Genomic DNA, 4,686 nt, shown 5'->3' with positions numbered 1-4,686 from the left:
CTACCCATTCCTTTCCTTTGGTGTCCTCTAGTCCTTCTTTATGGGAACTAATGAAGAACTTTTCTATATGCACTGTCTCCACCCAACTCCTGATTTTAGAGACCTTTATCCTGTCCCCCCTCCGTCTCCTCTTGTCTAAGCTGAAAAGTCCCAGTCTCTTTAACCTCTCTTCATATGGGACCTGTTCCCAACCCCTGATCATTGTAGTTGCCCTCCCCTCTCCCACCCTCTCTCTTCCCCTCTCCCACCTCCTATTCCCAGTCTCCCCCAGTTTTGTTCAATAAAGACAGATTCCATTTTTGAACACAATTGTCCTTTATTTTGTACATCAAGAAAAGGGGCTAGGGAAGGGTAAGTGGAAGGAGGTGAGGGAGGAATGGGGTACGAGCCCCCTATGGGGAGGACTGGGCTGGCTCTGCGGGCTTCTGGGGGTGGAAGCTCTCCTGCAGCCCCCCAATTGCCCTCTCTCCCCAGATGGCAGCCTGCGGCAAGTGCAGCCGGTCTGATGGCCGAGTGCTGCGATGTGCCCAGTGTGGGTACTCCGGGCAATCCAAGCCAGGACTGCTTTGCAAGCGGGGCACCCCTGAGAACTGTCTGTCCGGGGTGGGGGTCAGGACCCTTTAAGCGCAGCCCTCGGCTAGCCTGAGACAGCATCTCCACGCTGTAAGTCCTCCTCTGATGCCCTGCCGGCACTGCTTCCGGCCATCCTTCAGGGTCCACTTAATGTGGACATGCTAGTTCGAATTAGCAAAATGCTAATTCGATCTAGTTTTTAGTTCTAGACGCATTAGTTCGAATTAGCTTAGTTCGAATTAACTAATTCAAACTAAGTTAGTTCGAATTAGGGCTGTAGTGTAGACGTACCCATAGAGAGTAGCTATTAATGGTTCACAGTTTCATGCTGGAAAGGCATAACAAGTGGGGTTCCACAGGGATCTGTATTGGGATCGGTTCAGTTCACTATCTTCATCAGCGATTTAGATGATGGCATAGAGAGTACTCGTATGAAGTTTGCAGATGATACCAAGCTGGCAGGGGCTGAAAGTGCTTTGGAGGATAGAGTCACAGTTCAAAATGATCTGGACAAACTGGAGAAATGGTCTGAGGTAAACAGGATGAAGTTTAATAAGGACAAATGCAAAGTGCTCCACTTAGAAAGGAACAATCAGTTTCACACACACAAAATGGGAAGTGACTGTCTAGGAAGCAGTACCGCAGAAGAGAATCTAGGGGTCATAGTGGACCACAAGCTAAACATGAGTCAGTGTGACGCTGTTGCAAAAAAAGCAAACATGATTCTGGGCTGCATTAACAGGAGTGTTGTGAGCAAGACACAAGAAGTCATTCTTCCGCTCTACTCTGCGCTGGTTAGGCCTCAACTGGAGCATTGTGTCCAGTTCTGGTCAGACAGACACCTGTCAGGGATGGTCTAGACCAGTGTTTCCCAAATGGTGTTCCGGGGAACCCTGGGGTTCTGCGAAGTAAAAATAAGGGTTCTGCGAGAATATTCCATTACAATAACATGTTGTTATTAAAATAATAATAATAATAAATATTAAGCATTTATGAATTTTATTGAAACCAGTTTTCATTTGTGTTGATCTCATGACTTTGTTTAGCATTTGTTCATTATTATCCTTACTTACTTGTGGTCTACTTTTTCAGCTCCATATATAAGACTGCTGTTAGGGGTTCCACAAAATTCTTTTGAGTTTAAAAGGGTTCCGTGGCCAAATAAAATTGGGAAACACTGGTCTAGACGGTACATGGTCCTGCTGTGAGGGCAGGGGACTGGACTAGATGAAATCTCAAGGGCCCTTCCAGTTCTGGTATTCTATGATTCTATGACTCCAAATGCAACCCCAGTGCACCCTACAGGCTCAAAAATCAGAAGGCAAATTAAAAGACCAAATTCTTATTTTTCCGTAATCTGATGACTGGCAAGCTGGTCGCATGGTTTTTGGTGAGCTTCACTCGTGATTACTGAACATTTGGGGTTGGCCATTCTGCTTTTCCCAGGGCACATGCCAACTGAGGATGGCAGGGCAGTGTTCCAGGTCCATGCCCGTGTGCTTGCACTGGCTCAAGAGCAAAGTTTCCGCTAATGTTTTCCATCCATGCATGGGCGGATTTTTTCCATCCATGTGCATATAAATGTTTACATGCACCAAGGCATGTGCGAATGTGCACCACCAGTAGACACAGAACCTGAGTGGCCAGAAGTGCACAGCTTATAGGGAACGCTGCTCAGAAGTGGGAGGGTTTGAAGTCAGTATTGTCCCAGGAATTGTGTTTTGTGCATTTCTTTCAGCAGCTCCCCAGTGTACTTGTTTTAATTCCGAGGATGTGCAAAGCGAATAGCCCTGAGGCGAGCCCTGTCCGTGCTAACACTCGAAAAGCACATTACAGAATAATTAGAGGCAGTTTTCCAGCAGCTTTGTGCTGGAGCTGCATAAAATGGCCAGAAGTGGGGGCCAAGGACTGGGCCCTTCTTTTTCCTTTGGACTCCCTGATTTTGAATGAATCTCTCTTGCAATCGCTTTCCCCTTTGGGCTGCCCCTTTTTTCTACCCCAGCTCAGTAAAGCACAGTGCAGGTGCACATTGGCCTTTGCAGAATCCATTGCACGACAAATGAGAAGTAACTATCCTGCCCCTACCCAAAACAGACTTGCTCACCACCAAGCATGAGCGTGGGCCCACTGAAGCCAGCACCTCCGAGGGATCACGCTCTTGCTAGTGTTTTGCCGCATTGGGGCCAGAGTGCTCTGAGAATCAGGCCCAACTTTTCAAAGGTGGAGGAGTCGGGGCCGGTTCTATTTCTGTCTCAGGTGGGCGTTTGTTGAGTGTCTGGGGGTGAGTCACTCCCCCATCCTGTGCCTACAACCAGCGATAACAACAACATACCTAACAATCTCACAAGGGCACAGGGAGGATCCTCAGTGAACACTTCGCGCTCCACAGAGGAAAGGCCTTTCAAGTTTCATTGCTGTTTACTCAATTCCACTCCGTGTAGCGTGCCACCGCAGCACCACGCCCTTTGGGAGAGCAAAGGTGAGATGGAAGAAGGGAGATAATGTCAAAGAGTGATGGACCAGGGTGGAAACCAGTGACGGGCGAACCACTCTGTGGAAGGCAAGAGCCCACCTGACCCTTCACCCCAAAAAACTCTCCCCCGTGGTGGAGGTGGAATAGAAGAGAGTCCAGCTTTCAAATCACCCCAAGTGTTGGCTTTGAAAAACAAAGCCCAACTGGTTAAAGTTTTGCAGACAATCCCCTTCTCCATCTAGAATTTCACATCCTACAATGCTACTTACTGACGCTACTGCCCCACCCACACTAAGTGGGCCCGTGCATCCCCAAACACAAACAGGAACGAATCTCGCAGCACCCTGGGGTGCTGTCAAGCTCTTAGGTCTGGGCTACACTACATGGAAAGTAAGATCCGTAAAGTACCTAGCGAGATTTGATGTATCTTACATCTCATTTTCGTGCCATCCACGCAGCGGGAGGCTTCCCTTCCTCCTCGCGAAGAGCAGGGGTACCGGCATGGACGGGGGCACCCTTTGAGTGCGATCTAGTGGGTCTAATACTATACCTGCTAAATCGAACCCTGGAAGATCGACCACGGCAGCATCAATCTTCCACACAGTGTAGTCGTGCCCTTAGACTCCTGGTTTTGTCTTTGGGGTGAAGAGATTTGCGTGTGGCCACACAGCAAGTCACGGCATAGACATTTGCACTGGCTTTGTTAGAGTGACTAAGAATTATCTCCCCTTTTCTCCACCAGTGCCTTCTCCCTATTGCAGGTGCATGTCCTCTGGTTGTCAAATACCTGTGGGACAGTAACTCGGCTACGCACAATGCGGCTGGGTGACTGGCAGGTGAGCAGGGCCAGTAACAAGCGGCAGCCCACACAGCCACTGCCTCCTGTCACATTCTTTCCTAGGGTTCATATAATTACAGGGCGTTGCACTGTTGACAGAAAGAACAAGAACAGGCATGTCTGCCAGAATTCACCCAGAGTGTGAGCTAATCCTCACCTCACCTCAAGGAGGTTTTGAAAAGAACAAACAACCCCTCCCTCCTGCCAAACTGTGGGGACAGCCCTTCAGGGCTTGAAGGGTCAGCAGAAGCTTCCAAAAGCTACCAAAAGGTGGTAAAGAACGAGGGGAGGGGGGATTTTTTCTTCAGTTGTTCCCTCTGGATGCTTTTTTAAAATGCAATTTCAGAATTCAAAACATTTTGCCTTGCCGCAATAACGCCACCACCATCCCCAGAGCACTTCATCTTCCAAGCAGGGAGGTCCGGAAATCCGCCCTCTTTTAGACATGCAAACTCTGGCAAAGAGGTGGACTGGGCACCAAGTACCACAGACTGTCCTAAGCTGTAAACCAGCGATTCTCAAACTTCATTGCAGAGCTACCTCTTTTGACAACAAAAATTGCCAAGTGAATCCACGAGGGTCTGCCAAGCCCAGGCTGCCACCTCGCATGTGGGCCAAAGCCTGAGCAGCCCCACTGCCGCGGGTGGGGAGCCCTACACCTCAGCAAGTATAAGGCAAGCTCTGGAAACTCCATTAAAAGGGTGTCGTGACAATTGCGTCCAATGTGTCCATGTGCGGAATGACTTTTGTTTTGTGCGCCAGTATGGAGGTGATGTATCATCTAACAAGTCATTCTGCACAC

The 4,686-nt window shown here is 48.9% G+C and overlaps 1 long non-coding RNA gene across 1 annotated transcript; it reads right to left on the bottom strand.

Moving 5' to 3' along the window:
- Positions 1-387: 387 nt before the first annotated feature.
- LOC142818798 (uncharacterized) lies at positions 388-4,082 on the bottom strand. The gene is made up of 3 exons (XR_012896450.1): positions 3,597-4,082; positions 2,906-3,036; positions 388-1,474 (listed from the first exon to the last, which is right to left on the bottom strand). It is a non-coding gene; the product is annotated as an uncharacterized LOC142818798 (long non-coding RNA).
- Positions 4,083-4,686: the final 604 nt, after the last annotated feature.

Source organism: Pelodiscus sinensis, chromosome 18 (genome assembly GCF_049634645.1).
Source record: "Pelodiscus sinensis isolate JC-2024 chromosome 18, ASM4963464v1, whole genome shotgun sequence".
Lineage (NCBI taxonomy): Eukaryota > Metazoa > Chordata > Testudines > Trionychidae > Pelodiscus > Pelodiscus sinensis.
The sequence above is the reverse complement of the archived record's forward strand: the minus strand, read 5'-3'. Positions and strand labels throughout refer to the sequence as shown.